The 26237-nt window shown below is 33.9% G+C and overlaps 1 pseudogene; it reads left to right on the top strand.

Moving 5' to 3' along the window:
• Positions 1–1729: 1729 nt before the first annotated feature.
• On the top strand, positions 1730–5187 carry LOC122294622 (annotated as a pseudogene).
• Positions 5188–26237: the final 21050 nt, after the last annotated feature.

Genomic DNA, 26237 nt, shown 5'->3' with positions numbered 1-26237 from the left:
GTTTTTGCCCCGATCCGTCGCCGTCGCTCCACCTCCAACCACCACCTCTTCACCACTTCATCACCGATTCCTTGCCGTCCTAAACCACCCATTTCCGGCCTCTAATAGCCACCGGAACAGCTCCCATGAGCTAGCTTTCCATTTTGGGAAATCCGGCTATCAACCACCGTTTTCGCCGCCACCCACGGCCAAACTTCACTTCCACTAGCTTCATAATCATCCTTAGACCATTCCCTATCAATCTCAAGCCTTGGTTTGTCCCCATTCAAAAGTGGGTATTTTACAACCCACAGCCACAGTGAATTTTCACTGTTACGTTGCTTTCCTTCCGCCGTTTGCAACGCCGCAAGCTTTCTAAAAATACCATATAGCGCTGTAAGTATTTTTCAAACCCTACTTTCAGATTTAAATATATTTTGCTCATTCAATAATTGATTGTTGTTGGTTGGCTGATTCCAAACTGAGTCCGAGGAGTTCGGGGGTCGGATGGATTGAGGACGGAGTGCTTGATTTTGCTTGTTTGTGTTTGCTTGATTATTTGTGCTATGGGGCGTGAGTTGCATATTGTGTTTAGGTGCATATTGTTTTAATCGGGAAAATCCCGTTTTATTGGCGTAAATGGTTTTTGGGTGCGTGTGTCTCACGAGCTCAAGCCGAGATGGGTTATTATCTCGGTGGAGCTCTTCTGGTCACTCGGAAGTGGATAAAACTGAGTGACATCCCCTGAGTTGTCGCAGGGCGACGACCGGATCGCACGATACGGTAATGCTGTCGTGTCGACTCCGTGGTCCCTAGAGTGGCGGGGACTAGAGGATGGCCTGGCCAGGTACGCGCGAGGGCGCGAGTCTGGGTATCGCTCGTTTAGGTGTCACATGCATAGTCGTTACCTGCGGTGTGGCACAGAGCCAGGGTATGCGGGTGATCCCTAGGGGAGATCATGGTGCATGCATAACCGGATTGTTTTTATGGTTTTCGGATGTGGGCCATTTTCTGGAAAAATGGCGATGCTTGGTTTCCGAGGTTTTTGATCCATTTTCTAGGAAAATGGTGGTTTGGGCCATTATCTGGGATAATGGCGAGGCTTGGTTTTAAGGATATGTTTTTGTGGGCCAAATGGGTTTTTGGCATGCGTGTAAAAATCATGTTTTATGGCGCATGTACATTGGTTTTTATTTCATGCATATTGTTTGAGTTTTATATGTTTTTATCTAGTGGTGTTTGGAGTTTACTTACCTGCGGCACCATTTTTGGTACCGTAGATTTTGGTGTAGAGATCGAAGATGAGGAGGAGGAGGAGGCTGAGCCCGAGGATGCGGCTCCGCCGAGGTGCTGATGTTATGTTTTGTATTTAGTTTAAAATTATATTTGTGTCTTGTAATATTTATTTATGTATGTTTTGTATAGCTTTGTATTAAACCAGAAAAATTCTGGTACTTAGTTATTGACTGGCTTTTCGCTGCATATTTTCTCGTGCACATTCGTCGCTTTTTCACACACTTGGCACACGTCGATAGGATGATGACCCGTGATATCATCATCCGGACGTCTCGATTTTTCCGTGTTCGTGCGTGGGGATTTGGGGGCATCACATAATTAAATGTAAAATCACATTATATTATGTAAATTATACATTTACATTTGAACAATTCAATAAGAATGCACTTGGTACACAAAGTCACAAACTGGCTTTTACCAGAAAAGTATTCTCTCTCAATCCCTCGCACTCTGTTTCGCAAAACTTCCTTCTCATTCCTTTGCGCTTTCATCTCCAAATATCTCCGGGGCAGAATTCAACTTTTGTCAAATTGTAAAATCAGGAATCGATGAAAAGAAGCTGGGAGGAAATTTAAGGAGATTGATAAAAGGAGTTGGTTACAGCTTTTGAGCTTGATACTTTAGCAGAGCAGTGGGTGCCTTTAGTTTCTTGGGTATCCGAGTGTTTGTGTAAAAATCCTTTTGGTTCTTTGATTTCTTCCCGATTTGGAGTTTTGGGTTTTATTGCGCAGCAAAGTTATGGCATCCTTAGTTGTTGCAAACGCCGCTCTGGGTGGAGCAGTTGAAAAGGTATTTTCGTTGTTGTATGAAGCAATTAGGGATGTGATAAACAAAACCCACATGTATGAATCCATTCTCGAACAGCTCAAAGACACGCTAGACGTTATGCGCCCTCTGCTTGAGAAGATGCTATTGTCAATCCGGGAACTGGATCTCCCAGAAGAGCGAACAAAGCGCTTGATCCAACGAATGGAGAAGGGCGAGAAGCGCGTTAGGAAGTACTCGCAACTCCCATGGTGGAAATACCTCATGCGGTTCCATTATGCGAACAAACTTTTGCCGTTGGAAATGGACCTCCGCGGGTTCTTTAATGTTGAGCTACCGGCTTGGAATGCGATGAATGTGTTAGAGTCTGTGAAGGGTATAAATGATATTCCCGAGCGACTGAGTTTGACCCGGCTGGATAGTGTTGCGTCGTGCGCGGTTCCTCGATTCTGGGATTTTGTAATTGGGTTGGATGTGCCTTTGAAGGAGTTGAAAATGCAGCTGCTGAGGGTGGACATGTCAATGCTTGTCTTGACTGCTCCCGGAGGATGCGGGAAGACCACTTTGGTGAAAATGCTTGGTCACGATGATCACATTAAAGGTTATTCATCTCATTTTCTTTTTGAGTAGCTTTTAGGACTAGCTTGTGGATCTTTTATAGTATATTTGACTATTAAACTTGAATGAAATGAATGGAAATGAATTCTCGCTTTTAGGATTCAAATTTCTGCGACAGTATTTGAAGCATTGATAGAAACAAATCTCTGTCGAAATTTGTTTTCGGTGGCAGTTTTCTTATTACATTTTATTTGAAATTTGAATAGGCATATTTAAGGAGAATATTTTCTTTGTCCCCGTCTCAAAAACTCCAAACCTGAAGATCATTATACAAAAACTACTCGGTAAGGATGATCGTTCGCCTGTGTTTCAAAGTGATGAAGATGCAATCGACCAGCTGGAGCAAATGCTACTAGCTAAGCAAAACAAACCTATATTATTGATCCTAGATGATGTCTGGTCTAGATCGGAATCCCTTCTAGAGAAATTTGCATTTCCTTTGCCTAATTACAAGATTCTAGTGACTTCAAGAACTGCATTTCCTAGATTTAGATTCACATATAAGTTAAAACCATTAAATGATGATGATGCAATGGAACTCTTTCATCATTCAGCAGGCCTGCAAGATGGGGGCTCCTCTTACATTCCAGATGGAGAAATGGTTAAAAAGGTACCGTGCCAATCTGCAATATTGTTAGCAATTTTGCAATTTTTGGGAGGTATGTATATGAGTGAAGAAATCCATGATAGGTTTATTAAGTGAATTTAAAAGTATATAACACCCTACCTAGCTACAAATCATGTTTACACTCTTGCACTTGCTTGTTTTATTTTTGATACACCAATTGTTAACAAAAGTTAAGAATATAAAGAAAAACTAGACATACAACCATCTTTTCATATTTCATGACGATTAACATGGTTTAGATAAAATGAACTTTGACCAATATTAACCCCATCAACCTTCAGCAATTAACTGATCCTTGAATTGTAGATAGTGAAAGGCTGTGGGGGGTTTCCACTGGCCCTTAAAGTGGTTGGAAAATCACTCTGTGGGCAGTCTGCAACAACCTGGCACCTAAGGAGTGGCGAAATGGTCTCATGGTTATTCTATCCTTGATACTGATATTGACATTGAGTTGCTTGAGTGTCTTCAAAGCAGTCTAGAATTTAAAGGTAATGAGATGATCCTGAGGGAGTGTTTCATGGACTTGGGTTCATTTCTTGAGGACCAAAAGATCCCTGTTGCTGCCCTCATTGATATGTGGTCAGAACTATATGAACTAGTTGAAGATGGCATCCATGTAATTGCCAACCTACATGAAATCAACACCCGGAATCTAGCTAATCTAGTGGTCACAAGGTACGCTAGATTTTATTTTTATTTTTTCATTTTATTTTTTCATTTTTGTATAATCTGACTAATCTTCTTTTCATTGGATGGTTGTGGAACTTATATTCTGTCGTGCAAAGACTGAGGAACTTCAATCTCTTCAAAGCATTTGTTTTCACTTTTTTGTCAGGCAAGATGCAAGTCTGGTTGGCAGCCACTGCAATGAAGACTTCGTCTTACAACATGATCTTCTCAGAGAGCTAGCTATCCATCAGTGTAGCCAGGAGCCAATAGAACAAAGGAAAAGACTAATCATAGACATAAATGGAAACAATATTCCCAAATGGTGGATGGAACAGAGGCTGCAACCTATCAACGCCCAACTCTTATCTATCTCAACCGGTTGGTTCATCTTCTCTCAAAACACTCTTACCACACATTCATACACAACGTGTGATGTTTAGAATATTTGGTACCCCATCCCACCATATAGGATAATTTTGCAGATGAAACGTTCTCCTCAAGTTGGTGCAATCTTCTACCTGCCCAAGTTAAGGTTCTAGTTCTGAATTTTCAAACAAAGAACTACTACTTACCTGGGTTTGTGGAGAAAATGGATAATTAAAGGCTTTGATTGTCACAAACTATGGTTTCTTTCCAGCTGAATTAGGTAACATTCAGCTACTTGGGTCTTTACCGAACCTAAAAAGAATTATGTTGCAAAAGGTTTCAATTCCTTCCATTTTCAAGACCCCACCGCCATTGAGGAATTTGGAGAAGATATCCTTGTTTATGTGTAATATTGATCAGAATTTTAGGAACTTCAGTATTGAGATCTCAAATGCATAGTCAAATCTGACGGAGATAATAATTGACTACTGCAATGATTTGTTGGAATTTCCTACGTGGCTGTGTTATATTATCAGCCTTAAGAAACTCAGCATAACCAACTGCCATAAGCTGTTTGCACTGCCCATAGAAATTAAAGAGCTGAAGGGTTTAGAAGTCCTGAATCTTAGGTCTTGACTTAATTTGTCAGAGTTGCCCGAGTCAGTTACAAGCCTCCAGAACTTACGCATTCTTGACATATCCGACTGCCTAAGCATTAGCAAGTTGCCAAAACATATTGGCAAGTTGCGTAATTTGAATGAGATCCACATGACAGGGTGCTTGAGATTGCGTAATCCATTGCCACCGTCAACTATGGATCTTGAAAAGTTGAAGCGTATAGTATGTGATAAAGAGAGAGCCAATTTATGGGAGCTTATCCAGGAGTTCCGCATGGACGGCACCCGTATAGAGATAAGGATAGCTGAAAAAGATATCAACTTGAACTGGCTTGCTAATCGTTTTTGAGTGTGAGAATTGCTTCATCTAGGATAAATGTTGGTGACATGATTAGGTATAACGTTCTTCCCGTCTTTGTTCCTTGTCCCATTATATTACATCAAGAGCATGAAACTGGTAAATTTGAGGAATCTCAAGATTTGCACTCAGAGGGTAAGTTGGCAGCAGAAAAGGGATAGAGGCACTATTTATAGGTTGGAAATGATTAATTTACAATTCTTTTACAACTATCTTACAACTCTATAGGGTACTTTTGTAAAATTGAAATTTGTTTTTACAAGAGTGGTATACTTGCGTAACGCAAGTTGCGTTGATTGATTGTAAAATAGTTGTAAAAAAGTTTTGAATGTATCATTGCCCATGTTTGAGCACCTTCTGAATTTTTTTATGTTTTGTGTCGGGCGAATTCTGTCTTCTACAATAAGTTGGGTTTGTATAGCCACCGCCAATATATTGCGATATGTTTGTTTGGTGCAATGCTATGGGTGATTTAATAAATAAATAAATAAATAATTCCGCAAAATGATTTTTACAATATTCTTTTTTTTTGGTTTTTTTTTTTTGTAAAAAAAAAAAACATTTACTGACCCACTCTCTCTTCCTCGAGACAAATACTTCGTCCTATTAGGGTGCATCTCAATTGATGATTATCGATGAAAAAAAAATCATCTTAAATGAATATTCAAGATGTTTTCCATCTTCCTTTGACAAAATCTAAAATTAAAAATATATATATATTAAATATTAACTGTATTAGTAATTGTCAAACATTTTCGTCAACAATGAAGTGCTGAATCTCATTTTCATAGGCCATCTTCAGTAACTCACTAAACGATCTAGGCCCCAACCTAATCCAACCCAAAGAATAAAAATGTAAAGCAGAGTCAATTAACCCGAAATTTTAATTAATAAATAAATCTATAAGCCAATTATCTCAATAAATTATGAATTGTCAAGAAATCTACAATCCCTCCTCAAAAGTTATTAATTTTTAGTTTTGAAGAGAACGTGAGAGAGAATAGCTCATGAGAATGTATAATAATAATAATAATAATAATAATAATAAGAAAGCTGGTGTTTTTAAGCCCTAGCCGTCTCTCATTCTCTCTCTCTCTCTCTCTCTCTCTAAAAAAATAAGGGCTCCTCCCTCTCCTTCCCCTCCTTTTTTTCATCCATCCATATTGTCTATTAAAATAGTTATTTTTGTTTAATTTTATTTTACTTCATTCAAGATCGAAAAAGACAGATTTACAACTATCCGGCATCTCCCGAGATACATGCACGGCACAAGCAGACTCCCAAGTGGCAAATCGTTTGGAGGAAAGTTGTAATTTTATGAAAATCATTATGAGTGGTTATCACGCACCACCCCTTCTGGCAGCTATAATTGACACACGAGCCAGATCACCGGACTCGCCACCACCAGATCTTTCAGATCTCATCTTTGTGGCTAAAAAGAGACAGGCATGTTGCCTTCGCGCACTATCATATATTCCAAAGTCTACCAAAGTTGGTCCAAACTTTAATCCGTCTTTTTTCGCATCTATCTTATTGCTTTCCTTTTTTGTTTCCTTATTATTAATTAAAATAAAATAAGAGTTCATATCTCGGACTTTTGTTTGTAGATGTTAAGTCTCTATGAAGGGTAAGGTTGAGATGTCTCTTGCACCTTTTTCTGTATAAAGTATCAGCAGTAGTGAATACCAGACCAGTCACAAAAAGAAATAGTGTACTGTTTGAGCTCCTAATACATTATTTTGATTTATGATGTCATGTTTAATATGAGAATATTCTAGAATGTATCTACTCATAGATGTATGTTTCTTGATAAATAAATGATAACAATTTTCCCCCAAAAAAGTAATAATAAGAAAAAGAAGTGTGATCCGAAAGAGGCCATACAAATATATAGAAGAGATAGAAAAAAAGAAATCAAGAGTTGGCAATAACATCTATGAATCCTTTTATTTTCATTTTTTTTTTCTTTTGTCAATTGGTAAAAAGCAGTTGAAATGGATCGGATTTGAACCCTTATTTGGACTTCTCAGGTTTGAAAAAAAAAATGGAGGATGTTTGGTCCGAGCATGGAGAATGTGAAGAAAGAAACCACTGTAATTTCTTGTCACAATAATGATAACATACAACTCTTTTTGCAATTTTTTTTTGTACAACTATATTTTAAATAAGGGGCATCTTTATAAAATAATTTATAAAAATAACATCAATTTACATAAATACCCTCATTTTAAAACATGGTCATATAAGGAATTATAAAAAATTGATTGTATACTTATCATTATTCTGTCCCAATAAAACATCTAAATTTTCTTCTTTATGGGCCCTACAATTATTGAAGATAACAGAATGATCTATTTATTGCCTCCATAGAGAATTGGCAATGGTCTAAGTCTAAAATTTGGTTAAAAGTTGAGGTTTTAGATAAAGCCAAGGCCATTGAAGATATTAATCTACATTGGATTGTCCATTCCAAAATTAAAATAATAATTTATATTATGTATTTTACTAATAATTTTTTTTATATATATTTTGCAAATACACTCCATAAATTAATTAATAATTTAATTTTTACTTAAATTTATTGTTTTCCAACTGTTTTTTTTTTTAATATATCAACCTAATTATCCAACATGATATAGCCTTGTTTACAAAAAATATTTCCTGAAAAATCTGGACATAATATAGCCTTGTTTACTAATGAAAGTTTTAAAAAGAATTTACTAAAACCTTGTTGATTATTTGTGAATAAGATATGGATTTGATAGGTGAATAGTGACTTTCCAACTTTGAAAATTCCGTTAGAGTTATTGTACTAGCTCAAATTCTAAGTTAAAGGTTTTTAGCTAGTTCAACATATGTCATCTTTACAAAACTTAGTTATATTTTGAAATTCACTAACATTTGGTTAGTCAAATGCTAATGCTCTAACTCGTCTTCTTCTTGACTAAAGAAACAACCTAAATAGCGGATTACACATTACCTTGCTTTCATCTAAGCGGACAACTTGGAGGTTCATGGCATTGCATTACAACTTCTTCTACCCATTTTTCCACCAAGATGGTACTTTCTATTTCTTTCCTTCTCTGAATAGGCATTCTTGTGCTCCCTAGGACAGAGGTTTGAGATTTCACATAAATGCCGAGCTTAAGCTTTATACCAAGTTACTGAAACATTGTTCGGCTTTTGGATGACGTCAATGCGCTCAAAACTTAATTCCTCATGGCGTATTGAGACTATGTCAGGTCTTAAATGTAGAGCAACACTATGCGTATATATATAGTCATTCCATCACTTTATGTTTAAATCCACTCCAAAATGGCTAAGAAACGAATTATTTGAGCCCTCTAGCTTTTTGTTGTTGCCACCAAGAGTATTCACATCCGGTTTCCTATAAAATTCTATAAATTTTAGCTAAAAGACACCATTCTTAGAATTTTATCCTAAATTTTACTAATCTTTCAAAAACCCCATACATCACATTCCTTATATTTTCTCTATTCTATTAAAATAGTCTTTCTTTATTCTTTCTTTATTATTTTTTTCTCTCATTTCCATTTCCAATCTTAACTACTTACTCTTTTGTTTTTTTCCTCTATTGAGCAATATCAAGCTTTTATATAAATTTTAAACACAAAGTTGATTTATTATCCCGGCACAAAAATAGTTTTGAAATTATTACAACATTACATATAATCAATATTTGTCTTTTCCAATGGTATTTTATTTGTAACGGATAAATTAAAGACAAGATAATCGTTTTCCTGCCAGATCTAACGGTGATCGAAATGATCTAAGCCAAAGGGATACTCGAAAGAAAGGAATAGATAAATATGCTTTTTTTTACATGTTAAGAAAAATTACACACTTGATAAACTGCAGCTTCATTCTCAATAACTTAAATAAAAAATTTAAAAGAGGTAAAATATATCCATAATATTTGATCGATTCTACATATAAATACTATTATTGCCCATTCACATTAGCCCCAAAACAAAAATTTAATGTGCGAACAATAAAACTATATTATAATTACAATTACTAAAAATGCCCATACACCAGCTCCAAAAGTTTAGTACATGTCGCCATAAGATTGCTCAGAATTTTCTAAAATAAATTGCCAAAACAAATAACCATGACATTGAAATCACGATAATCAAATTGGTTTTCTCCAGTTTTCTGTTATGCTTCTCTAAATCAATTTCTAGTCGATGTCTACTGGTTTGGATGTTCATTGAGGATTGTATCTTATGAAGTTTAGTTTTTAATCGGTTAATTATCTTTTAACCATATATGCTGGTATTTCTGGATCATACCCAAAGAAAAACCCGTAAGCTTGCTCAGCCTAGACAATTGACAAGTATTGAAATCTATTAGCACAACAAAACCACAACAATTCAGTAAATTAAGACCACCAACAATTGCAAAATTACCTCATAGTTTTGGCAACTGTAAAATTGTCGCCCCTTATTATCCTCAATATGAACAGTTCATCGACATGCTTTAATGCCACAATCACATAGTGGATATTCATTTTGACAATAGTTCCATGGTTGTGAGATATTGCTAGTACTACTACTTGACCCAGGCATTGGGTAGTGTTATCTTTTGTTTTGCTTTAAGTCTGTAGACAAAGAGTGAGCATTTCCATTGTTGACACTCAACTTTATCTTGTGAAGCCCCCAAACATATCCAAACCATTAACTCATAAAAAGTGGCTCAGGAAAGGAATGGTAAGACATAAGAAAAAGCAATACGATCGAATGGCTACAACAATTAGTTGCCTTTGTGATTGGCCGTCTAAGCTACCATGCCATCGAGTATGTTACAAATTTTTCGTGTTACCACTCAACTTTTTTATCATCACGGCCGAGGGGAATACACAACCAAAATCATACCAAGCAAAAAAAGCATCCAACAAAAATATACGTTTAACTAAATATCTAACTCATCAAGTAATCCAACTTTCAAAAAACCCAACAGTAATTATAGAATAAGAACAACAATTCTAATCCATACATAGCATCTTGCAAAATGAATAAGAATATAAAAATAGAAATGAGAAAATAGGAGTTATGATCACAACATAATGAAAAAGTAAGAAAATAATGATCATAACAAAAAGTAATGCTAAATGAACCTTTCGAGTTCCCATCCGTTTCAATAACGAATATGTGTTCCATGGGGCTCATAATGGTTTTCTTGTTTACATTATGTGTAAGACAGGAGCCCAATCTCGAATGGCTACAAAACCTTAAACCCCGGTTGCCTTTTGTGAAAACTATCACAAAATACTTGGTGACCATTCGAGTTTACATTATCCTACCATATCGATGGATTCCCATTAAAAATACTTGTGAATTAACCCCCTTCTATGGAGTAATTAGAACCATCATCACAACCTTACACTAGACATGCAACCCCGGAGAATAGGCCGAAATCAATGCCAAAAGCTGCAAATGATAAAGGTAGAACTAAACACCAAGGAAGATGTGACGCCCCTAAATTCCGTTTGGGATCGGACGGACATGTGAAGCGTCGAGACATGGAAAACAAGGTTACCTGCCCCCGTTCATGACATATAAGATGCAATGTTCCTAACATGCATATAACATTATGCAATATTCGCAGCGGATAATTTTTTTTTTCTTTAGCAATACTATGCACCAAATTGAAAATATCCCAAATGCTTAAAATATACTTCATACATAAAGACCCATTGAATAGATCACGACACTAGTCCAAAAATGGTTATGATCCAAAAAGTACTAAAGATGCAACTCCATTGTACAAGTAGTAATTTACGTTAACTACTATATTAACATTGACGTCGCACCGTCACTTAGTCAACTGTGTCTAGTTGATCAGCTCCTGATTCTCCTTCAGGTCCTATAACAAGATCTACCATTCAGGGGGAATGGTAGTTGGGACTACCAAAATGAGATTTGATTACAAATCTCAGTAAGTTAACAAAGAACTTCCACACAAGCTAATGATGCATGGATGACAGTAAAAGCATAAATGCATAATCAAATTCATAAGTAATTAAAGCATAACTTGGCATACAACATAGCATAATTGACATAACTTAAATTGAAACATGAACTGAACTTGACTTCACATGAACTTGATCTAAAACTTGACTTAACATGAAAAATATATACTCCACAGTTGTTGTGGTCCCATGTATTCTACGTGTAAATACATACTCCACAATTGTTGTGGCCCCATGTATTCTACACAAACTTGACTTAACATGAAAAATACATACTCCACAGTTGTTGTGGCCCCATGTATTCTACGTGTAAATACATACTCCACAGTTGTTGTGGCCCCATGTATTCTACACAAACTTGACTTAACATGAAAAATACATACTCTACAGTTGTTGTGGCCTCATGTATTCTACGTGTAAATACATACTCCACAGTTGTTGTGGCCCCATATATTCTACAGAAACTTGACTTAACATGAAAAATACATACTCCACAGTTGTTGTGGCCCCATGTATTCTACGGAAACTTATTCTTTAACTGCTTAAATACATACTCCACAGTTGTTGTGGCCCAATGTATTCTACGTGTCACAATTGCCGTGTCTCACGTAATGTATGCGTCACAATTGCTGTGACTCCATACATAAGTAATCAAGATGAAACGTGACTGAAATACGAAATGAATGAAGCCCTGACGTAACATAACGTGACTTGAACATAACTTGAAATACATGACCAACTTGAGATAGAAACATTTCGTAACATGGAATAACATATAATAGACAACATATTTAACATGACATACTTGCAACAATAAATATTACATGACTTGACATACATGTAATAGATGGTATACTTAGCATGACGTACTTGTAAGGTACAGTAATACATAACAGAATATATTATGTAACAGATAAAAATTGATGACAGAATAAATTCTGTATAATAGACAATTACGTGATAACTTGGCATGGCATGACATATATGATAACACACATACATACACTGTAATTCCTTTACTTAGCACACATACACAGTAGACTGCTAGTAAGTTAAAAGCTAACTTATCTCGATCTCCGCGTTTCTTATAAAACTTTAAGCGCGATCATGAGGAACTGTAATTAGTGCTTCTAAAAGTTAGCACTAAATCACTAATAAATTGAAATATATAAAATACTAACTTAAAGAGTAAAATTTTTATTTTACTCTCTACATATAGAAAAATGACCGTTTTACCCATAACTTAAGGATTTTGCATACTAACTCCAAAAATCACTAAAATTTACATGCCTCATGTCAATTTTATCCTCAACTCAAATATCAATTTAGAAAAATTTAAAACTAATCACAACTATTAAAACTCCATAGGGCCGAAATTCTCATATGCTATTTCCATTGATTTTTTGTTTCCAACTTGTTTTGATCAACCTTTTGATCTATGACTTATAAATATGTGATCTTCAAACCAAACCATCACATAGTTTAAAAAAATGTCCTAAAACATATATAATCTTCTAATTCAAGATCACATGATTAAAAATTAACCAAAACATAAATTTAGCCAAGAACATCCACGCTTTAGCTTATTTGAATATCTCTTTGTATAAAATTTCATATCTTTGAAACTAACATCAAATATCTTCAAAATAATAATATAAAATGTATATAAGATGCTTAGGATCCTCCAATAAAATTATCAAAGTCGTTGAAATAGGTTTAGACCACCAAAGAGTTAAACTTTCTCAAAACAGAAACTGTTTTTCCACTTCCAGTTTCTAAGTTTCTAAATCTAAGAAAATATTTCATCAAAACCTTTAATCATGCACAAATCCTCAACCAATAGTCATATATACATATTAACAATACTCCATAAAAATTTCGGACCAATATCTATCCATTAGCTTGGTCAAAAACTCCAAACTATAATATATTCTCCAGTTTATCTTCCAGAATGACCTTTCTATAGTTTACATAATATTTGACTGACCAAATCATCTTCAAATGGGACAAATAAGATATCCACGTAAACTAGACTCAAAAAAGAACAACTTATATGAAGGAAATGTTATGATAAAACACTTACAAAAGTTTCAAAATAGGCATGCAAAAGAACTCCTAAAAGCTGTCCGAGAGAGAGTGTTTGATATTCTTTTAGTGGAAAGTATAAATGAAAATAATTTCGTGGGGAGAGGTGGCTGGATATACTTATGGATGAGATATGGAAGAGATGGGGCTAGAGTGAGAGTTAAGTGTAGGACTCTCTTACCTGAAGTGAGAGTTAAGTGTAGGACTCTCTTACCCGGAGTGAGAGTGGAGTGTAGGACTCTCTTACCTAATAATATCTACAAAAATCAATTCAAGATATTTTTACCCAATAATATCCACGAAATTAGCTTAAAATAATTTTATCTAATAATATCCACAAAATTAGTTTAAGATATTTTTATCCAATAATATCTACAGTTTTGAACAGAAGTTTTGTCCGAAAATATGAAAAAATGTTATTGCGCCATAAGACCTTAAATAACGCTCCGAGTCTAATGGCATAAACCATAATATATTTTTACACTTCTAACTATCTCCAATAATCAAAAATACACTTCTGATACCATAGTAAATAATAACGCTGACTATTTAGTTAGACAAAAACTTATACGATTAATGAATTCGTGAAAACTTATGGGGTCTTCACGAGGTTCCTAAAGTTAATAGAAATTTCACAATTGAATTTCTAGCGGGCTGTTACAATCTCCCCTCCTGAAAAAAAGATTTTGTCCTCGAAATCGAAGTAAGAAATAACAAGTTAAGGAATAGGTGTTGCTTACCAACTTGCTGTCTATCCCGTATATATTTGCCTTTGAGATTATGTCATTCCTTAACTCTCTTACTTTAATCAACAATTATATTATACTTCTTTTCACAAGGTTGGCCAAGTTGTATCGACACACTCTCCAAACCCAAAACTTCAAGTGAATAATTTTCTGAAACTCTTCTTTAGAAAAACATAGGCGATATACTTTAAGTGTTCTTATAAATACCATAATTAGTAGAGAATTCATCAAAATTAAGCCATTAACCTCTCTCTCTCTCTCTTTGTTTTTTTTTTTTGTTTTTTTTTTAACAAAATCGGTGGCCCTCTGTTTTAGACCAGACAACTCTGATCCGCATGATTTTTATACGTCTTCTGTAGCTATCAGGCGCCGCATAGCTATGACACTACTTTGTTCTTCTGTAGTTGTCAGGCACCGCAGCTATGATACTACATTGCTCTTGTCTCTTGTAGAGAAATGCTTCACGAGAGATGATTCGTCATAATTTTCTCTATAAAAGAATTATTCAGTTCATCTTCTTTCACATCTCATCTACTTCACTTTTCTGAAATTAATCTGCATACTTACTCTGCAATCTCTTTCTGTTTACTCACTTTGCAATGGCTTAGCAATCTTCTCATTACCAAAACATGAGGTATTTTGCACCTCGTTCACCAGTTGTTTATGCTTCTTCCGTAGGTGCTATAATGCAATCCAATAATGATCTGACTAATAAGTCAGATAATGAACTTATCTACGAGCTTGTGCGTCTCGGCACTCGATACTCATCAGCCATTGTCGCATATTCTCAGCGACTGCAATCTAGGACTGGTGGGGTTGACAAACTCCACGAGAATATTTCTATCCTTCAGAGGCTTCTTATGGAATCCAACATGAAGATAGAAGCAGTAAAGCGAGAGAACAAAGATTTAAAATCTTTGCTTAACTCTTCTTTTCGAGTGGCTACTCCTTTAGATAGGAAAGACATGCAGATTTTTGAAGAGCAAGAGCGTTTAAAGATTGAGGCAAAGAGTCTCAAATTTCTGTAATTTTGCTTTATGATAATAAAATAATACTTCACAAATATTCATATTTGTGTTTCTATCTTCTGGTAGATGTTTTATGTGCTTCATTTTATTTCTTTCAGAGATTTTCATATATATGACATGATCCAATGACTCATATAAATATGCATTTAATCATGCATATCCAAACTCTCAGTAATCTTCAAGTTAATAAAAACTTCAAGGAGTTCTACTGGTCTAGGACTAACTTATTTCTTTATAATCGCAACAATCAGTCCTCTTCCTAGGTGGTTCTTTGATAACTGACCAGTTAATAACTTAAACTTGAGACTTTCTCTCTTATGATTGTCATAACTCTTCTATCCATCATGAGTTATCAATTATTCTAACTCTAAATGATTTATTCCTAATGTTCACATAAATCTTCAAGACCAAGATTTTACTCCCCATATAATAGTCTTCAAAAGAAGATCGATCTATGTATCCATAAAGATAGTGCTTTGCCAGAAATCATTTACTGGCGGCGTGATAATACTATTATCATAAATGAATCCTACTAAGGCTAAAGTTTCTCCTAATCAAATTACTCTTCCAAACACAACTTCTATCGTATTCTCAGAATCAAAATAATTCTCCAAATATGTGGAATACCATTCATCAATCCTACATATCCTTTCTCATATTACTAAAAGGTATTCTATATCTACATTGGTATGAACAATAATACTTCTAATGAAAATTATTACTCTTACCACTAGGGTAACAATTCAGCTTCCAAGCTGAATTCTCAAGCACTACCACAATTAATAGAAACAATGACTCGTTTGAATCAAACAATATACAATTTCCCAACCCCAATGACTTGACCTACTCCAAAATAACAATAATGCAATACTACCATCAATTGCAATCAGATCAACGTTAACTGTGTTTACCTCAACTAATCATTCATCCATCGGAAAATTCTGATCATCTTGATTGTTATCTCCCTTAGCATTCCGAGGTATTCTATCACGAGTCATGTGTCCCTTCTTGAAACACACGAGTAAATATATTAAAACCACATACTACCTTTCATACCTTAAGAAATTCAAGCCTACTGACGACTAAAATTTCAAGCCTAATGTTTGGTGCATTTTCTAAGGACATGTGGATTTACTGCCCAGAGACGTATTGCTCTGATACCACCCTGTGACGCCCCCAAATTCTATTTGGGATTGGACGGATATTTGAAACGTCGAGACATGCAACACAAGGTTACCTGCCCCCGTTCATGACATATAAGATGCAATGTTCCTAACATGCATATAACATTATGCAATATTCGTAGCGGATAATTTTTTTTTTCTTTAGCAATACTATGCACCAAATTGAAAATATCCCAAATGCTTAAAACATACTTCATACATAAAGACCCATTGAATAGATCACGACACTAGTCCAAAAATGGTTATGATCCAAAAAATACTAGAGATGCAACTCCATTGTACAAGTAGTAATTTACATTAACTACTATATTAACATTGACGCCGCACCGTCGCTTAGTCAACTGTGTCTAATTGATCAGCTCTTGATTCTCCTTCAGGTCCTGTAACAAGATCTACCATTCAGGGGGAATGGTAGTTCGGACTACCAAAATGAAATTTGATTACAAATCTCAGTAAGTTAACAAAGAACTTCCACACAAGTTAATGATGCATGGATGACAGTAAAAGCATAAATGCATAATCAAATTCATAAATAATTAAAGCATAACTTGGCGTACAACATAGCATAATTGACATAACTTAAATTGAAACATGAACTGAACTTGACTTGACATGAACTTGATCTGAAACTTGACTTAACATGAAAAATACATACTCCATAGTTGTTGTGGTCCCATGTATTCTACGTGTAAAAACATACTCCACAGTTGTTGTGGCCCCATGTATTCTACACAAACTTGACTTAACATGAAAAATACATACTCCACAGTTGTTGTGGCCCCATGTATTCTACGTGTAAATACATACTCCACAGTTGTTGTGGCTCCATGTATTCTACAGAAACTTGACTGAACATGAAAAATACATACTCTACAGTTGTTGTGGCCTCATGTATTCTATGTGTAAATACATACTCCACAGTTGTTGTGGCCCCATGTATTCTACAGAAACTTGACTTAACATGAAAAATACATACTCCACAGTTGTTGTGGCCCCATGTATTCTACGGCAACTTATTCTTTAACTGCTTAAATACATACTCCACAGTTGTTGTGGCCCCATGTATTCTACGTGTCACAATTGCTGTGTCTCACGTAGTGTATGTGTCACAATTGCTGTGACTCCATACATAAGTAATCAATATGAAACGTGACTGAAATACGAAATGAATGAAGCCCTGACGTAACATAACGTGACTTGAACATAACTTGAAATACATGACCAACTTGAGATAGAAACATTTCGTAACATGGAATAACATATAATAGACAACATATTTAACATGACATACTTGCAACAATAAATATTGCATGACTTGACATACATGTAATAGATGGTATACTTAGCATGACGTACTTGTAAGGTACAGTAATACATAACAGAATATATTATGTAACAGATAAAAATTGATGACAGAATAAATTCTGTATAATAGACAATTACGTGATAACTTGGCATGGCATGACATATATGATAACACACATACATACACTGTAGTTCCTTTACTTAGCACACATACACAGTAGACTGCTAGTAAGTTAAACGCTAACTTATCTCGATCTCCGCGTTTCTTATAAAACTTTAAGCGCGATCACGAGGAACTGTAATTAGTGATTCTAAAAGTTAGCACTAAATCACTAATAAATTGAAATATATAAAATACTAACTTAAAGAGTAAAATTTTCATTTTACTCTCCACACGTAGGAAAATGACCGTTTTACCCATAACTTAAGGATTTTGCATACTAACTCCAAAAATCACTAAAATTTACATGCCTCATGTCAATTTTATCCTCAACTCAAATATCAATTTAGAAAAATTTAAAACTAATCACAACTATTAAAACTCCATAAGGCCGAAATTCCCATATGCTATTTCCATTGATTTTTTGTTTCCAACTTGTTTTGATCAACCTTTTGATCTATGACTTATAAATATGTGATCTTCAAACCAAACCATCACATGGTTTAAAAAGATGTCCTAAAATATATATAATCTTCTAATTCAAGATCACATGGTTAAAAATTAACCAAAACATAAATTTAGCCAAGAACATCCACGCTTTGGCTTATTTGAATATCTTTTTGTATAAAATTTCATATCTTTGAAACTAACATCAAATATCTTTAAAATAATAATATAACATGTATATAAGATGCTTAGGATCCTCCAATAAAATTATCAAAGTCGTTGAAATAGGTTTAGACTACCAAAGAGTTAAACTTTCTCAAAACAGAAACTGTTTTTCCTCTTCCAATTTCTAAGTTTCTAAATCTAAGAAAATATTTCATCAAAACCTTTAATCATGCAAAAATCTTCAACCAATAGTCATATATACATGTTAACAATACTCCATAAAAATTTCGGACCAATATCTATCCATTAGCTTGGTCAAAAACTCCAAACTATAACATATTCTCCAGTTTATCTTCTAGAATGACCTTTTTATAGTTTACATTATATTTTACTGACCAAATGATCTTCAAATGGGATAAATAAGATATCCACGTAAACTAGATTAAAAAAGGAACAACTTATATGAAGGAGACTTTATGATAAAATACTTACAAAAGTTTCAAAATAGGCATGTAAAAGAACTCCTAAAAGCTGTCCGAGAGATAGTGTTTTATATTCTTTTAATGGAAAGTATAAATGAAAATAATTTCGTGGGGAGAGGTGGCTGGAGATACTTATGGATGAGATATGGAAGAGATGAGGCTGGAGTGAGAGTTAAGTGTAGGACTCTCTTACCTGAAGTGAGAGTTAAGTGTAGGACTCTCTTACCCGGAGTGAGAGTGGAGTGTAGGACTCTCTTACCTAATAATATCTACAAAAATCAATTTAAGATATTTTTACTCAATAATATCCACGAAATTAGCTTAAAATATTTTTATCTAATAATATCCACAAAATTAGTTTAAGATATTTTTATCCAATAATATCTACAGTTTTGAACAGAAGTTTTGTCCGAAAATATGAAAAAATGTTATTGCGCCATAAGACCTTAAATAATCCTCCGAGTCTAATGGCATAAACCATAATACATTTTGACACTTTTAACTATCTCCAATAATCAAAAATACATTTCTGATACCATAGTAAATAATAACACTGACTATGTAGTTAGACAAAAACCTATACGATTAATGGATTCGTGAAAACTTATGGGGTCTTAACGAGGTTCCTAAAGTTAATAGAAATTTCACAATTGAATTTCTAGCGGGCTGTTACAAAAGAGATATATTGTCATACATCTTGTCTACAACCCAAACATGCATCTTGCCATGAATGAAAACAAATATAATGAAATCAATTATAGCAGTAGAGATAATCCATAAACATCTTTAAGCTGAAATAGTCTAAAATGTAAACCAATATATCACCTCAAATGGCTGCCAAACAATCTATGAATGAATTGAAAGGCCCAAAGAAATCCAATCAACAGCAACTCATTTAGTCCAAACTAGGTAATTCAAACCAACAATAGCTCAATCCATAGAAACAATAGCAAAGATAACACCAAATCAATTAATAGCAAGGTAATATTAATTTGCTCAAACCAACAAACACATTCAGCCAACAAGTCTAAACTGTACAATTCCACAACATTCAACCATGGCAAATAGCATTTTGAGTGTGTCGTAAATCATACAAAGATCTAAATAATTTGCTCAAACAACAAACAATTTTTACAAACCAATCGGTGCAATGTCTCAAATTCAGCCATGGCATATACATGCATTGAGTACATGAGATGCAAGTGACAAGTGACAGTAAGGTTTCCTCCGAGATACCAAATAGTATTTGAACCACATCCTTTTGCTTTTATGTTGTTGGATAGCATTAGAGCACAAGTCCATAGATATACAAAGAGACTAATGATTTAAATGATGAAAGAATATTCTGAATAATATGAAAATCGGGTGAAGGAAAGAACAGAAAAAAATGAACTCACTCGAAGTTTTTTTGACAACTTAATCAAAATCCTTTAAATTTCTACATTCCGTTAATTTATATATCTCCATTTTCGAATCAAGGTGACTAACTAGATGATAACTGAAGTTAAACAAAGTCAACTCATTCAAAGCTAATCAAAGTGAGGTATAAGGAGAAGAACAAAAACCAATTACCCAAATTCAAACCTTAAATCAGTCTAATCTCATCTCATCTGAACTGAGTAACCAAACGAGATCTTATCAAGTCATGAAATCTAAAACCATTAAAGAAGCTGCGGCCAGAGCTGCATTTGGAGAAGCATTTAAGGTGTTGTATGAAGTAATTGTGCACGTAACAAGAAGAACCATTAACTTCGAATCTTATTTAGAACGCCTCCAATCTACGCTAGCTATCTAAACTAAAGGTTTTCATCAAGTCACATGAAGGGTTGGGTCGTCTCTTGGGAGAAGAAATCAAAGGCCTGGTCAAGTTGATAGAGAGGGAGAGAAGCTTGTTGAGGAATGCTCAAGGCTCAAGTGGTGGAATTGTAAATATTAGTAAATGAAAATTATTAATAAGATATGTAAATAATTCATTTGTTTACCTTATATGATGGATCCTCAAACATGTCGCAAAGTTTTTCCCAATTTGAAGGTCAGGCATCTTGAAAAAGATGTTGGCATGCATCTTCCTTATTCTCGCACTTTTTGTAATACTCGTGACACCTCACCTTATACTTGCGGAATACATTACACATTAGCTCATCGACAGTCTTATACTTCTCTCTCTGACCAAAATTTAGTTGAAGTCATTCTTAAAAAAATATATACATAAAGATATGCATAAAGATATTATCATTTAGAATATTAAATAATATCAATATAAACTTATTATTTAAATATTACGTACCATATAACTCTTTCTTATAAGCTCTTTCACATGAGAGCACTCACATGAGATTATAGCCAAAGGTGCATAAGTCCGTATAAAAGCACTCACATGAGATGCAAGCCAGGTTGCTTGTTGTCTCTCGCCTCCGGTATATTCGTCTGGAAGGTTAACCTTAATCTTACCCACTTTAGGATATTTCTCCAATGTCACGCCTCTAATAGTGCCTCGTCCGTGATGAGATTGTATTGTTACCTCTATAAAATAATATTTAGTTATTTACTTTGTATCAATTATCAATTATCTAAATTGAAAAAAAAATAAGTATTAGCTATTTACATTGTTTCGTAGAATCAATCTTTAGTGGTCAGTCAGATGGAGAGATAGGAATAAGTGGAGATGAGATGCGAACTTTCTTCCTCTTTGGTAGCATAACTGTGAGATACTATGTAAAGTGAACACAAATAGGTCAATTATCTGTATCAGTTTCATATGTAGATTCACTCTCATCATCTGTAGATATTTCAAATGACTCAATATTTTGCTCATATGTTGCATCAACTATTTCAACCTCAATATCTTCCCTATGTAATGAGATCATTCCATAGTAGCTTAAATCCACAAATAAATTAAAGACGAGCTGACTCTCTTGGTATGCTTCTTGAGTAGAGGGATCATCTTCTTCTTCATCTTGTCCCTCCGCCTCAGGGATAACGTCATATATATTTTTTTGGAGAAAACTTTTGTACTACTTCTCATTGATTTCCTAACTCAAGATCATTTAAGTAGAAAATTCGTCCCAATAGCCCAAAATTATTGTAGTGGATCTTCTTCTTCTTCATGGAATACTAGGCTGATCATTTTGATTAATTAACTTGAAATAGATACTATCTATTTAGTTATTTAGTGTAAAATATTATATATTTCTTATCATTCTATTTTTAAAAATAATCAAAGATATAATATAATAAAATTTAATATATATATATATTTTTTATGAATATTACCTACATGAAAGGGGTGGTCCAGATGATACATATAAATCCTTATCCCTAGCTAGTTGTATACTATGTCCATGCTCATGTTTGTGATTTGGGCCTTGATTGGAGTGTCTGGCACTCCCAGCTGTGATCCGGCATGGCCATACGGTGTCGGCATATACATTCATGACAATGAAAGGAAAGCAAGTGTAGAGAAATAAAAAGAAATGAACAAATGGGTTTACGTGGTTCGGTAAAATGCCTACGTCCATGGATGTTTGAGGAGGAGAAATCCACTATAATATTTTGATTTATAGTCTCTCATGATCTCTTATTTCTCACTGTACAATAGTGGTCCTAGCTTATTTGCTGGAGACTAACTCATGTGTTGGAACCCTTTGTTTTGTTCAGAGGTTGAAGGAGGAGTTGAAGAAGAAGAAGAAGTCCTAGAAGATCACCAGAAGTCGTTTGGACCTCCCCTTTTAAGGTAAGACTTCTATGTCCGTGCCCTTTGTAGTGGTACGGCCCTATCTTTGTCGCTTGCCCCCATCCCTCTTTTTTGACCTGTGCCCCCTTACCTCCTAACCCCTTACAGCCCCCTACCTACTCCCTGCTCCTTGACCTCCCTGCCCCCCTATTGTCCCCTAGCCCCTAACGTGGTGGGCTGGGCTTGGGCCCAAATATTTTTACCCTCTTCACAGTACCCAGTGATTTTTAAGGGCAATTTGCTCAAAATAGAAGACCTTGAGAATCTTCAAAGGTAAAAAATGCAGTCGAATTGGTCTACCTGAGTATGTAGGGAAATAAGTTCTAGAGGTCAGTTGCCATTCATTTGTTCCTCTAGTGTGAACAGTAAACACTTCCAAGCTCAGGATTAGGCAGGAGATGAGCTTGATTGCGTAGAGTGGGGGCAGGCAACTTGTCTCAGTGAGGCGAGCGAGAGAGGGGCTCGATCGCTTAGAGCACAAGCACAAGGCTCGTGCAAATCTAGGAACTCGACTTTGTTGAGCAGGGGATCGACGAGTCTAGAGACTTAGTTTTACCCTACAGTGCGTTTAGGGATTCGACTTTGTTAAACGGGAGGTCAGTGAGTCTAGAGACTTGGCCTTACCCTATAGCGAGTTTAGGAACTCGACTTCATGATGAATCTAGGGACTCTATTTTATTTAACAGGGGATCAGTGAGTCTAGAGGCTTGTCCTTATCTCGTAGTGAGTCTAGAGACGTGACTTTGTGACGAGTCTAGGGACTTGGCTTTGTGGATGGGGGGTCGGCGAGTTTAAAGACTTGGTCTTACCCCGTAGGAAGTCTAGGGACCCGACTTCGTGGCCAGTCTAGGGATTTGGATTTGTTGAATGGGGGGTCGGCGAGTCTAAGGACTCGGCTTTGTTGAATGGGAGGTCGACGAGTCTAGAGTTAAAGCAGCAAGTTTAGGGATCTCACTTCGTGGCGAGTCTAGAGACTCGACTTTGTTGAACGAGAGGTCGGCGAGTATAGAGACTTCTCCTTACCCCACAACAAGTCTAGGGACCTAATTTCATGGTGAGATTAAGAACTTAGTTTTGTTGAACGGAGGATTGGCGAGTTTAGACACTTGGCCTTATCTCGTAGCGAACTTTAAATAATATGGACAAGTCAAAAGCTTTAAATAATAAACATTAATAATATTAGGTTTCAAAATAAAAATGAATTAAACTAACTTTTTTAGCTTTTAATATCGTTGAGATAAGGTTTAGAAATAAATTAAATGACGTTTTTTTTTTAATAAATGATTCGTTAGTCTAAATTGAAAAAAAATGTGATAATTTATGATCTTTATTCGTTAAAAGAACACTGAAGTCAATTAGAATATTAAATATTTTTATTTTACATTCAAACTTCAAACTTCTTGTATATGCTTGAAAGCTTTTGAGTAATTTTTTAACCTTTGTTATATACAAACTTTTGAGCGCTGCTAGGGTGCTGCAAAATTTATTTTTAAAATTTTTTATTCATATATTTTTTTTAATATTTTAAAATTTTTTAAAAAAACTATAAAAAATATTAATACATTAATAGTTACTTCCTTAATCAATAAATAAAATAAAAAAATTTGAAAAAAAAAAAATAAATGAATTAGCAGTCAAAATTGAGAAGGTAAAATAGAGAGACATAGTAGGCTTTTATATATCAGGTGACTGGTCCCCTCTGTCTAAGAGCATTTTTATTGATTTGGTTAAATTTATCTTTAAATTTAGTCAAGATCAATACTTCTTTGCATTTGTATATTTCATCTAAATTCAATCCTCACATTGAATTAGCCATTCATCCTCTATATAATAATAAAATATTATTAAATTAATAATTTTTTATTTAATTTATTTTATCACATTTTGTATTTCTACCAATTAAATGTTAATAATAATTATATTCTAATTGAATTAATATTACAAAAAAGTATTATTAAATGTTAATAGTAATTATATTCTAATTAAATTAATATTAAAAACATATTGTTAAATGTTAATAATAATTATATTATATAAAATTAATATTAAAAATATTATTAAATATTAATAATAATTATATTCTAATTAATTTTATTTATTTTTTTGGAATGAGAAATTAATACTTTAATATTTGATGAAAGAATAGTAATTATCTATTTTTGGCCAAGCACTGTAGCTAAAGTCTAAATTATTTAGATATGTCCAACACAACGTGGAGGTTTTTTTGATACATATTATTTAATTTTTGATCAACCTTCTCATTCGGTTAAGCCAATGAAGATGCTCTCTTAATAAAATCCTCCTTCCGACCATTTCACTGGATCTGTTTTTTCTTCTGAGGTAGACGTGGATATGCGTTCAGGAGTTTCTGCATCGACTGATTAGTTTAGGCGGCAATGAGCTTTTATATATAGGAGTAATAATAAATATAAATTTTAAATAAATAAATTCTATACAAGTTATTTGTTAAAAATAGATCTTATTAATAAAAAATAATTTTTTAACATTTTATTTTAGATGAGATCTATTTTTTTCACAAAGATTTGTATATGATTTTTCTATAAAACTTTTATAAATTATTATTTTTTATATAAGATCAAGTGCTTGGACGGTAGTTAGGTAAAAAGACACCTGCAACTTTATACTATAAATATGTATTTTTTTAATATTTTTGAGTGGAGGAGATAACGATGCATGCCCTAGTGGAACTCAGGGCTTTTTCTCCTGCATAATAGTGCATATACATCACATAAAGTGGTCCAGTTTAGAGCCGTAAATGGAGGTGTTTTCTTTTCTAAATAGGAAAATGATAACCTTATAATTATTTTACAATTTGATTTGGTTATATAAAATATTATAAATAATTTAATTTTTTTAAATTTTAAAATAAGAGTAATATTAAAAAATTATATTATAACAATATTTTATTTAAATTTAAACAAAAATCTCATCCTATATCATTTTATCTGAACTGTATAACCAAACGAGATAATTAAATCTTAAGTTTATTTTAATTTTTATAAATTTATTTTTATTAAATCTCTTTATACTTAAAATATTTCTCTATTTATTATATGGTCATTTTCAAGGATTTTTACTTTATCTAAAACGTGTGGGCATAAAACTAGACTAGTCCAACTCAAAAGTCATGAGTTCAATGAATATGTGCAATTGGAAATTAAGAAATGTCTGAAGAGAAAAGATATCAGTACTTAAATTTTATTATTTCTTTTATAACTTAATACTCATTTTTAATGGGTGGTCCAATATATATAATATTATAATAATATTTTAATTTTATTATATATATTTTAAAAAATTTTCTCTTACATTTTTTATAATTTAAAAAAAAATTAATTTAAACAATTTTATTATTATTTATAAATTATTTTATTATTATTTATAAAATTATAATATAAATATTTTAACCGAAAGTAAATAACAACTTGAGAAGAATGTTAAAGAATCTTCAGTACTTGAAACTAAAAGATTAGAAAAAGACGGGTCGAGAATGGACCAATCAGAAAGAGCCTTTAGAAAGGAATAAGCAAAACCTTTACCTAAAAGAAACACAAATAAAAAGGTTCCCTGACTACGCAACAAAGCAGCGTGGC

Source organism: Carya illinoinensis, chromosome 2, assembly GCF_018687715.1.
Source record: "Carya illinoinensis cultivar Pawnee chromosome 2, C.illinoinensisPawnee_v1, whole genome shotgun sequence".
Taxonomy (NCBI): domain Eukaryota; kingdom Viridiplantae; phylum Streptophyta; class Magnoliopsida; order Fagales; family Juglandaceae; genus Carya; species Carya illinoinensis.
This window is presented reverse-complemented; position numbering and strand designations above follow the sequence as displayed.